This window comes from Aquarana catesbeiana, linkage group LG04 (assembly GCF_042186555.1).
Source record: "Aquarana catesbeiana isolate 2022-GZ linkage group LG04, ASM4218655v1, whole genome shotgun sequence".
NCBI lineage: Eukaryota > Metazoa > Chordata > Amphibia > Anura > Ranidae > Aquarana > Aquarana catesbeiana.
In genome coordinates, this window is record NC_133327.1 from 212781463 (window position 1) to 212794696 (window position 13234).

A 13234-nucleotide genomic window follows, 5' to 3' on the forward strand; every position below is an offset into this window, starting at 1 on the left:
TGAGCGGCGAGCTCGTAAGCCTCAATCAGCATAAGGCCGTCCCAAGGGACAGGCACCTTATGCTGATTGAAGCTTACGAGCTCACCGCTCTTCAGCTTGCTGTTATTCAGTGCATTCTGTTTAGTTCGTTCTGACCAGCCGACCGTTTTGAAGCCATGTTGCGGGTACGTGCTTGTTGTAGAGTTTGTGCTGTGTGGGGGCTTGGTGTTGGGCTTCTAGCTTTGACACAAGCCCAGTCCATGAACAGGGCATTCAGGAGTTCATAGACCAAGAATTGGTTGCTCCAGTGTGACCAATTCTCTCACATGCCTTTGCTGCGGGAGATCCAGGAGAATAACCCTGATGATTTCAGGAATTTTCTCCGGATGACAGACCCTGTTTTTCCGTCTGTGGCTTTGCTGTCCCCTTATATCAGCAGGCAGGATACCTGCATGCGGCAAGCCATCACTCCCGAGCAGAGGCTAGTCGCCACGTTGCAGTACTTGGCGACTGGGAGAAGTCTGCAGGACCTCAAGTTCTCAACAGGCATCTCCTTCCCAGGCTCTTGGGATCATTATTCCAGAGACCTGTTCTGCCATCATCCAGGTCCTGCAGAAGGACTATATTAAGGTAAGATTTCTCCTTTAACATCACATTCTATGTATGTAATGTTTGCTAGTGTATTGTATTTCTTTCATCATTCCCTAATTACCATGATTGGAATATGCTGTAAATGTCCCCTTTGTCCTCATGCATGCTGGAATTTTTAAAAGTTTGTTTTTTGCCCTTCATATATATTTGCCTTCGCTAACCTCCCCAGCATGCTATCCTGGGCCCATATACACCTAGCCAAGTCACTTAACAATGTATTTTGTCTGCTCCATTGTAGTGCTTTACCCTAAACACCCCCTAAAATGTGTACAAATGTTATTTGTGTCCTTAAATTCATGCATAGTGCAAGAGGTTTTTTTGGGGGGCCAAACCCATTTGGAACCCTCCCTCCTCCCCAACGCTAAGTCAGCTGATAATCCTCTATCTGCTGACTTTGCCAAACCCATACACACTATACCTACCTCTTTTGTGATCATATATATGGATGAATTCACCAAAGCATGTAGTGCAAGGGCCTGCCCGAATACTTTCAAATGGTACTGTTTAAAGTTTTGTTCTCCTATTATCTTGATAGGTAATTGCAGAATGTAAAAATGTGCTTCAATTTGTACACTGTGTATTTATATTTTTGTATTATGACACTTCTTTACCTGTCAAGTGGGCTGCCAATAGTGTAAGTAATGAGGGGCTGGCCAAAGTAACACACATTATTTATGCATTCAGCTCTCAATGAAGTGGAGAGGGTTACCTGTCCAAAACATACCCCCCTAAAATATTTCCAAGGGGCCATCAGAGGGGGTGAGGAATCTGATAAGTGGACCTTATATTTTTGCCTTTAAATACTTCTTAAAATAAATGTTATACTGATGTTGGCCAAGAATGTTTGTGTCTAATCTGCTTGCAATGTTTATGTGCAAAATGACGATTTTTTTTCTTGTTTGACTCCACAGTTTCCTTCAACGCCACAGGAATGGCAGACTGTGGCTTCCCAGTCCCAGTTCCTAACTGCAGAGGGACAATCGATGGGAAGCACGTCCACATCATCCCACCACCCCATTCGGGGTCATACTATTATAATTACAAGAGGTTTAATAGTATTGTGTTGATGGTGGTGGTGTTGGCGACATGTGAGTTTCTGAATGTGGACGTGAGGAGGAATGGATGACGGATGGTGGAGTATTTGCCCAGACAGAGTTCTATCGACGTCTCAAGAGTGGTAGCTTGGGATTGCCATCTCTGGAGGAGAACGTGGAAGGACTGCCAATTATCTTCGTTACAGATGAGGCATTCGGTCTGGGTGACCACGTGATGAGGCCATTCCCCCAGAGGACCCTCAACCCAGAGAAGAGGGTTTTTAATTACTGGCTGGCCAGAGCCAGAAGAGTCATGGAGAATGCATTTGGGATACTGACCAGCCGGTTCCGCCTATTTCAAACAGCCATAAATATGGCGGAGTACAAACTAAATCACATAATTTTATGTTGCTGCATCCTGCATAACCTTTTGAAATGCAATAATCCTAATTATGTTGCCTCAAGTGGGCCTGAGGCTGGACTTCAGGAAACAATGATGGCCCTGGAAGCTGGCTGTCCTGGCTTGCCCTCCCAAAGTGCCCGTGAAGTGCGAGAAAAATAGGTAGAATATTTTACGGGTGGGGGGACATTGCTTTGCCAGCAAATTTGTAATAGATTTTCTCTTTTATCAGATAAAATCTTGATTTTCGTTTACTGCTTGGGTTTATTTTTGATGTCTCCTAGGTTCTCCTAGTGCACTTGTAGTGCCAAGTGGTTTTTCCATTATTAAATAACACCCATTGTCACTGTAAACACCAACTTAACGCAAAAACTGGTATTGATCATTGAAAGAAGAAGCCACACATTGTTGAGTATAAAACATTTTATTACGTGCACATGCACATGTGCATTGTAAAACATATTTTTGTTAAAAACCCAAATTCTTGGTTTCATACATTTTGAGGTTTTTTTTTTAGGGTACATAAACAGGCATGTTTCAAGACATTACATTCACAACTCTGGAACTTACAAAGTTCAAAATTGAAAAACTGAAGGCAATATCAGACATTATAGTGTCCAAAATGTGTTGATATTACCTTCATCAGATGGATGAAGTCACCCCTGTAAAAGCCAAATTTTGAAGATGCACAAAAATTGGGAGTCAAACTGGGGATTTCCCTCCTGATCTCATGCCTAATGTCAACGTGTGCTATCCCCCATCATGGGGGATCAATGGACATGTTTTGGGGGCGCAACCACTTCTTCTCACCTACTTGAGTTTTGAGGAAGGGGTTGCAGGCACAAAACGCGTACATTGATATCCCCTGGTGGCAGATAGCACATGTTGACACACTGTGTGCATCTTCAAAATTTATATTCTTCCCAGTACATCAACCATGTTTTTCAGTTTTTGTTCTATCTCATTTGTTTTTTGCTTTATAAAGTCTAAATCCCGACTACAAAACATTATGTCCTGGATTAGCCTTTGGGCACTGTCACTGGTGAAATGATGTGATTGTTCTTCCACAAACTGCACATCACCTAAAATAAAAAATACACACCATGTATTAAAAATATGCAGGCATACATCTATTACCTGAATCTGTGGTGTTAGACACTTACCTGTTGTGGTGACAATCTCCACCACCTCTCCTTCCTCCACATCCTCAGGTTGTGACCTCTGTTCCCCTTCTTCAGGAGGTAGGGGGTCCCTGGTGTCCTCTGATGTCCTGAGTCTTTTCTCCCCTATGAGAATGAAACAAAAGGTATACTTAGCACACCGATATTTAAGGCCAGAAATAGGAATATGAAACATTGCTTGGAAGTGGGCTACCTTTCAACCCTTTTTCTTCTTTCTCTTTCCTTTTCTCCACCTTACGATTAAAGCTCATTATCAGAATTTATTTGACCTATATACACTCTACTTGTAAACAATATGTATAGTAGGTATAAATCATTTAAATACCTACAAAAGTAACTAAGGAAATGATATATATCTTTATTTAGGTTTACGTGAACCCAATGTTTAATATTTGAAATTTCATGATATTTACCTATATAAACCCTACTGTAAAACAATGAGCTTACTTTATAGATCCTTGTAAACTTACTTTATGTATCTTTATAACATTGTATACTCAATAAACTTCTTTTGACAAGGAAGTGGGGTACAATTGTCTGTTTTGGCCGAGTTCAAAGCTGAAGACATGATTTTTGCCCTTACCAAAGCTGGAATACTTACCTTTTTTGGACAAGTTTCACACATGTAGACACCCCAAGTATCCACTGGAGCACTTGTGTGGGACACCCTAAAAAGTTTGTTCTTGTGTCCCACACTAGTGCTCCTGAGTCCAGATGTGTAAACAGCTGCTAAGTGTCCTCTCCTTATATTACACTGAATCAAGTTTGCAATTCATTCTAGTTTCAAACATATCTAGACAACAATGTCCTAAACTTCTTTTTATACAAATTATCATGACCAAATGTAGTTAACCCTGTATCTGGCAAAAACATTGCATTTAGTTGGCAAACGAACAATGTTTACTACGACCGATTACTGTGCCCACGAACATGAAAGTAGCCATTTTAAACTGTATAGCAGTAAAGAAAAGCATATGGAGCAGCATGCAAGTAATAATAAGAATAGAAATACACAAAAAATACTTACTTTTTATAAGCACTTTCTTGATCCTTCTGTACTGATCGTGCTCCCTTAATTTGAGGTCCGACGAGCGTTTCCTCAATTGCTCCTTGGATCGTAGTACCCCAAAATTCCGGCGCAGGCTCTTCACAACGTTAGTCATGATCTTGGCCTTTCTCACATTTGGGTTTAGGTACGGTCCATACTTCCCAAAATAGTCAGCCCTCTTCAATATGCCCACCATCTCCACCATCTTTTCAAAGGACATATTTGAGGCCTTAAATCTCCTCTGGGAATGGGGCGTTTCTTGCTCCGGGCTTTCCTCCTCGTTACTGCTATTAAGCACCTACTGTGTCTCTGCCATGTTCCTCTCCCACTGCAATGAAAGAAACGGGGCGGGGAATATTCTAGAAAGAACATCAGGAGCCGGCGACGTGGGCGGAGTTTCACACATGAGCAGTGTATATAAAGCAGAACACGCGTGTGTCGTACGTACGATCTGTGAACGGAGGACGAAGTAAAGGGAGCGATGATCGTTATAACGAAGGTACAATTTTAAGTTGGTGCATCAGTGGCCTATACTACTTATGGATTGAGGCCTATATTGGGTCAAGATTAGGAGAGTTTAGCCTGACATTAGGATTTGTCTTGTGTTGTGTCTTGCAGAGAAAATGGATCCAATGATGAGGACTTTATGCCCATATTCATTGATATGTACAGGGAGCTGCCCTGTCTGTGGCAGGTAAACCACCCCTTTTATAACAATAAACCAAAGAGGAAGGCAGCGCTGGATCAATTGGTGGAATTTGTGAAGCCAGTGATCCCCACAGCAGACATCCCCTATTTGAAGGCCCTAATTGGTGGCATGAGGAGCACTTATAATAGGGAGCTCAAGAAGGTCCAGGATTCCCTGAGATCAGGTGCTGCAGCAGATGACATTTATGTACCCAGGCTGTGGTACTATGACAGACTGCATTTTCTGGCAGGCCAGAATGAACCCAGGCCAGCACTCTCCAGTCTTCCTTCAACGCTTCCTTCCCCCCCAGCTGAGGCTTCTGACGTCCAACTTGGGCCTTCCAGGCACCAACATGTGGAGGAGCCCAGCTTGAGCCAGGTATAGCATTCTTCAAAATACTTCTGGTTGTCAAATTAATGATGTTAAATATATGCTAATTTTGATCACTAATTTCTGATTTCACAAAGTGTTTTACATATCAGTAGACAGTAGTGGCCACAAATGATTGGGACAAGAATGAAAAATGCTGGGGTCAGAATGATAGTCTTTTCTATTTATTAACATTACATTTGCAACAGTCGTGAGATGAAAATTGTGTGTGATTGATGAACCATAAACTAAAACGATGTTCCTTTTTCATACACAGGAAAGCCTCAGTCAGGCCATGGAAAGTGGCAGCCAGGAGGTGGCCGGGCCCAGTAGGCTGCCAGAATTACAGGTACCTCCCCTCCGCCTTCCACCAAAAAGTGGCAGGAAGAGGAGTAACGTGAAGGAGGCAGCAATTGGCCTATTTCTGAAGGCTACTGCAGCCCTCAGAACCCCCCACAGTGTTCAAGAAGACTTTGCGTACATTACAGCCTGCAAAATGCTGGAAATGGAGGAGGGCCAACACCTCTTATGTGAAGAAGTAATGTTACAAGCCCTAAATAAGGGGTTGAGGGGCCAACTCAAAAGTCAAAGCTACATTTGTGAGTTGAACCATGGTCCTCCTCCTCCTCCTGGTCCTCCACCTCCTCCTCCACATCCTGCCACACCTCCAACACCACAGCCTGGAAGGAAGCATCTAAGGAAGACCAGAGAGTGATGGCCTGGGTTCAGTCTGGTCTGGCAAAAGATTCTGGCTGTTGTATGACCACAGCCTGGGGACAGATATGTCATCTGCTGCTGTTCCTGATCTCTTGTAGACCGGATTGTGCTCACTATTATAAGGACTCCTCAGGCCACCAATTTTGACTGTAAAATTATTGATGTCTGCCCTGGGGTACAAAGGCTTCGCAAATTTCACCAGTTTCTGCAGTGTTACCTTCCTCTTCATTTTGTTATCAGAAATATTGCCTATGAGTTTTACGTCAAAAAGGACAGTTTGTTTGTGAGTAGGCAGGTACATTTAAAAAATACAATGTCAAATTAACAAGGGACACCAACCAACCTCCTTGAGATTTACAAATACAAGATAATAATGGTGTTGTGGAAACGTGACATACAAAAAAATACAAAAAGAGAGATCACTATAAAATAATAAAAAAAAACAAAAAAACAACAGGAGATCTTGATTAAAAAAAATAAAAATTAATTCTAAACATTATTAGGGAGATCTGGCTTGAAAAACAAAAAAAAATATTCAGGAGATCACGAGAAATAATAAAGAAATAAGTTTGTGAGGACTCTGTGTGAATATGAGCAGCAAAACAAGTTCATTCTTCTAGCGTTATAAAGAACAAGAGAATGCGCTGCATTGAAAGATTTAAAAATTTGCAGTGTGATGAATGTGCCATCTCCATTACGAATGGTCGTTTTACAAAACTGAGCGGCTCCATCTCGTACTTGATGCTGTGCATGCGTGTTTTTCTGTGAGTCGGAATTGCATACACACAAACAGAATTTTCGTCGGAAAAATTGAGAACATGGTCTCAATCTTTTGCTGGCGGAAATTCGGCCAGCAAAGTCCAATGGAGCATACACACGGTCGCATTTTCCGACCAAAAGCTCTCATCGGTCTTTTGCTGACTGAATTTCCGATCGTGTGTACGCGGCATTGCAGCACAGACCTCGAGTTAGTGAACTCTAAGTACACAACACACTGTTTTACCAACATAAATTTACAAACTCTTTCTCATTGTAGAGCATCAGTCTATAATGGTTAATATATTAGGAATCACTTGGTTATTGGTTAGAATAACTTTGATGTGGCCCCCATTAGTAGCAGGTAGCCTAAATGTACCCTTATTATATATCCTAAACAGTGTTGGTCAGAGATGAGCATTTTGTGATGCACTCTATAGGGCTGCAGTTTATACCCCTTAACATTTTTGGCCACTTCAACTGTATGCTTTTAAATTGTAGCTTCGAGTTTAAATTAGATGCAGGTAGGATTGTTCAGAAAGTTAGTATTCTCTTTATGAGTGGTAGCTGTGCTAAGAATGTGCTTCATGCCAGAGCGTTCCAATTCATCAGATTAAATGTGGCTTAGACAGGTGGATCAATGGATGAATGGAAACACAGTCTGTATTTCTCAACCCTTGAGCCATGCACAAAATTATGTGATGCAACGAAAGCAATTACAATATGCAAAGCAATAGTAACACTAATTTCTTCAGTTATATAGTCCAAACACATAACATATAGACTTGTTGATATTGGGATCTTGTGAAACCCCACCAGACCCAACTGGGACAGAGGCTTTTTAAGGGGGCCGCAGAGTCTCTTGCTGCTATAGGCTCTGCTATTTGAGGGAGCTACGAGCATGTCCTGTTATATAATGCAAGATGACATGTTATTACCACATTTAACAGTCAAGGAATCCATGACGGTCTCTGCCAACTTGAAACTCAGTGAAAAGATGGCTGTGAAAAGAAAGCTGGTTAATGAGATTTGGACAGCCATGGGTCATCTTATACACTGAGGAACTGTTGCTGGACAGTCTAAGGTGGGCACTACCTGACTAAGCAAGGCTTGTTTAGGTGCCTAGCTGTTAATTAGCTTACTGGTTAACCACTTCAGCACCAGAAGGTTTCACCCCCTTAATGACCAGGCCATTTTTTGTGATACAGCACTGCATTATTTGAAAATTGTGCAGTCGTTCCACGCTGTACCCAAATAAAATGTATGTCCTTTTTTTCCCCTTAAATAGAGCTTTCTTTTGGTGGTATTTGATCACATCTGCATTATTTATTTTTTGTGCTATAAACAAAAAAAGAGCAACACTTTTAAAAAAAACTGCGGACATCGGGCTCACCGGACCCGCTGATTGACTCCCTCTCTGTCCAATCAGCCTCCACTGTCTATTGCACGAAATGATGTAGAGGTACGTTGTTTCACACAATAGAGCCGCCCTGCCAAAATATATCTGTGGTAGGCGGTCTTTAAGTGGTTAATTAGTTGGCTGTTAATAAGATTACTGTTTAATTAGATTACTGTTAGCTGATAATCGGATTGCTGTTTGAAGTTTAGATTGTCATGTTTTTACTGGTTGTATGTCTTATCTTATCTATGCTAATATTCTCAAAATGAGAATGTACTTCAGGGGATATAAAAACTTATGTCTGGGTTTTAATAAAGAGTGTTTCCTTTGGTTTTAACCTCAACATCTTGTCTGTGTATGATGCTTGGGGTAAGGGGATATCGGTCTACTGAAAGAATTTGGAGGGCAGGAGGCACTGTTTGGTATAGGCACTCAGGCAGGGTGCCAGGTGGTCTGTCACATTACCTATAAAGGTTAAAAAAAGGGGTGGGGTCCCTCGGGTGATGTTATGTGGCAATATTTGCTCATGTGGCCACACTCACCCCACCCCTTTTTTTTACATACAGGGATTCCAGGTCAGCAACTGAATGGGATGGCATTCTTTTCTTAAGAATGAAGTAATACTAAAAAAAACCTGGGTTCAGACCAAACCTTTTTTTTTTTTTTTCTATTGTACCAATCTATTTTCAACCGTTCTTAAACTGAGCAACTAAGCATATTCAGTGTTACTTGCACATTAAGCTGTTCTACTTAGGCTACCCAAAAAAGCTATTTTATTTAAGTAGGTCGAGCTTTTCTGAGTTTAGTGCCCTTAGATACCCAGTAGTTTAGTGAAAACTGGCTAATTAGTGGTTTGAGATTTGCCACCCCAGCAATCTTTACAGTTCAGTCAGTGGGCAGTTTCCCACTTCATATCCTGGAGACAGAAAATCCTGATGGATAACAGTTTCTGGAGGATACTGCTCTAACCCAAAATAAACCTGAGTACAAATGTCCCTTTAATATAATATTTATACATATGGAAAAAGCCATGTTTTATAATATAAAGCAGATCAAGGATAATTGAACAGACTGTCTGTTGTAATTTAATTCTAGAGATTGTAAATTAAAGAATACACTTTTGACAAGTACTCTCCAAGTTAAAATGTAATTATTGGCAAATGTTAAAAAATACCTTAGGACAGCAATGGTCCAATCACAGATAGCAGTCTGTCCAATTTCATGTACCTTGTGGGGATTTGTGTGGATTGATTTAAGCATACAGAACAACCCTTTGGAGCTTCACCTTTGTATACACTTTGACCCAAACATGATCTGCCCTGGAGAGAACTGATCAAAATATATTAGCTCATCAGACACATTCTTTACTTTATGTACAGTGAAATGCTTTGGGGCATATCAGTATTAATTACAAAGCACTAAATGCTATGGTCTTGAGCACATACTGTAGATAAGTTTAACTGCCGCATAAAGATATGCAAGAGAATTTATTACTTTGCTTAAAGTTTTCTTTTACTGTGAAATATCTTGCTTGTCTTACTTTTTAAACTAGAATAACTCAACTAAGCCCAATAGGTATCTAAACTGTATTTCTCAACAAGATTTTGTCCATAGGTTGCTAGGGGTACCTACAGCAGTGACCAATCAGATGTGTGTGACCAGTGAATCAACTCCTCTCAATTCTGGGATAGTTAAGTGCTAATCTGTTTAGCTGTCTCTCTAACCTTCAAATGTTAATTCTTTTTACAGACCACCAATGTAAGGGGATGCTATTGACCACCAATCTAGGGGCACTTTCCCACTGAAAACCAATGTAATGAGGTATTTGTCCCACTGGCCACAAATATAAGGGACTCCTCTTTCACTGACCACCCATGTGAGGAGTATTCTTCTTACTCAGCACAAAAGAATAAAGTGCACATTGGCCAGAAATCTAAGGAGGCACATCTCTAACTAACCTTCAATTAGACATGTGCATGATGAAAAAATTTGTTTCGTTTCTATTCGTTAATACAGTTATTTAGTGTCGTTAAATTCGGTTGATTCGTTCAATTCATATTCTGAATTCATTTTATGTCTTTTTCAAATTTTCTTCAAATTTACAGGGTTTTTTATTCGAAATGTATAAATTGATACATTTTGAACTGGTCGAATCGGAGACTTTAGGTTTTTTTTTCTATTTGAATGTGGCAAAGTGAAGAAACAAAAGAAAAATCTTCATTAAATGATTACAATGACTATTTAGATCACCTTTGGCTTAACAAAAACAATATTATTTTGAAATGGTACTCTAATGGCACACAGAGTCTTTGATTTCAGCAATATGTATACCGTTAGAATTTGACTGAAGTTTGATGTAAAATTTGATTCAAATTTCAATTAGAATTTCGGAAATTCTGACAAATTTTGTTTCATTTTTCGGAGCATTCTGTAAAATTTGTTTATACTTTGGGGAGTGTGGCCGGCCGTGGGGGAAGATGAACATCTGACTCACCAGCTCTGCTCAGCCTCAGTGCTTGTAGCAACCATCTGTCCTTCACAGCAGCTCTCATCCCCGCTTCCCACACAGGGAAAGAGCTGGTACATGTAGCATCTGGACAGTATGTCCAAAAAAAAAAAACATTCTACACACAAGCCGCGCCACCTCATAGAATTTTCTTCACAGCAGCAATGCAAAAACCACAAAATGGCCTCCTCCTCCTCACATGTCAGGAGGAGCTGCATTCCACAAATTCCTCAGAAGAAATGGACAGCACAGAACCTGCTCTGGCTTCACACAATGATTCTTCCACAGACAGAGGTAAGCGGGCAGCACAATCACCAGTGCTTTCTCCTACTAAAGCCCCTCTATATAAGAAACAGCACTGGGATGCCTCTGAAGTAGGGATGAGCCGAACACCCCCCTGTTCGGTTCGCACCAGAACATGCGAACAGGAAAAAAGTTCGTTCGAACACGCGAACACCATTAAAGTCTATGGGACACGAACATGAATAATCAAAAGTGCTAATTTTAAAGGCTAATATGCAAGTTATTGTCATAAAAAGTGTTTGGGGACCTGGGTCCTGCCCCAGGGGACATGGATCAATGCAAAAAATTTTTTTAAAACGGCCGTTTTTTCAGGAGCAGTGATTTTAATAATGCTTAAAGTCAAACAATAAAAGTGTAATATCCCTTTAAATTTCGTAGCTGGGGGATGTCTATATTATGCCTGTAAAGGGGCGCATGTTTCCTGTGTTTAGAACAGTCTGACAGCAAAATGACATTTTGAAGGAAAAAAGCCATTTAAAACTACCCGCGGCTATTGCATTGCCGACAATACACATAGAAGTTCATTGATAAAAACGGCATGGGGATTCCCCAAAGGGGAACCCCGAACCAAAATTAAAAAAAAAAAAATGACGTGGGAGTCCCCCTAAATTCCATACCAGGCCCTTCAGGTCTGGTATGGATATTAAGGGGAACCCCGGCCAAAATTTAAAAAAAAATGACGTGGGGTTCCCCCTAAATTCCATACCAGACCCTTCAGGTCTGGTATGGATTTTAAGGGGAACCCCGCACCAAAAAAAAAAAAAAAAAATGGCGTGGGGTCCCCCCAAAAATCCATACCAGACCCTTATCCGAGCATGCAACCTGACAGGCCGCAGGAAAAGAGGGGGGGACGAGAGTGCGGCCCCCCCCTCCTGAACCGTACCAGGCCACATGCCCTCAACATTGGGAGGGTGCTTTGGGGTAGCCCCCCAAAACACCTTGTCCCCATGTTGATGAGGACAAGGGCCTCATCCCCACAACCCTGGCCGGTGGTTGTGGGGGTCTGCGGGCGGGGGGCTTATCGGAATCTGGAAGCCCCCTTTAACAAGGGGACCCCCAGATCCCGGCCCCCCCCCTGTGTGAAATGGTAAGGGGGTACAAAAGTACCCCTACCATTTCACTAAAAAACTGTCAAAAATGTTAAAAATGACAAGAGACAGTTTTTGACAATTCCTTTATTTAAATACTTCTTCTTTCTTCTATCTTCCTTCATCTTCTGGTTCTTCTGGCTCTTCTGGTTCTTCCTCCGGCGTTCTCGTCCAGCATCTCCTCCGCGGCGTCTTCTATCTTCTTCTCCTCGGGCCGCTCCGCACCCATGGCATGGGGGGAGGCTCCCGCTCTTCTCTTCATCTTCTTCATCTTCTTCTCTTCTTCTTTTCTTCTCTTCTTCTCTTCTTCTCTTCTTCTCTTCTTCATTTTCTTCTCCGGCCGCTCCGCACCCATGCTGGCATGGAGGGAGGCTCCCGCTGTGTGACGGCGCTCCTTGTCTGACAGTTCTTAAATAACGGGGGGCGGGGCCACCCGGTGACCCCGCCCCCTCTGACGCACGGGACATGACGGGACTTCCCTGTGGCATTCCCCGTGACGTCACAGGGAAGTCCCGTCAAGTCACTGCAAGTCATTGCAGATAACCAGCAAATCTGTTTACATTGTATTCAGCTGTGATTGGCTCTTTACCCCAACCTGTGATCAGCTGCATCAGATAGGGGGCACGCAGTAAGCATGAGCATGGGAGGATGTCATATAATGGCCCCATGCTGTAGCCATCATTCAGCTATAGCGTGTTTGCAAATGGGGTTACTCTGTTAATCTGTGATGTATCAGCAGAGATAAAGGCCCTTTTCACATGGGGCAGATTCCATTTTAATCAGCAGGGGATCAGCTCACAGATCCTCTGATGACCAGAGCAGAGCAGGCATATGACACATTTATGTCTACTCAGTTTCAGCAGAGCAGCTATGGACAGAGCCTGCTCTGCTCCATTGGCAGCTAGGAGTAAACAGACAATGTTGTCTGTTTACACCTGACTACCCTCCAATCCAATCCTTCTAAATGGAAGAGGACAAATCCCCTTCTATTTTTTTAGCAGACTCGATGGGACCCAGACATAGGTGGGTGTAAATGGACACAAGTCCTGTCCATAGGAGTATATGGACCTTTCCATCAGGTCTGCTTGAAAAACTGACTGGCGGACCTGATTGAA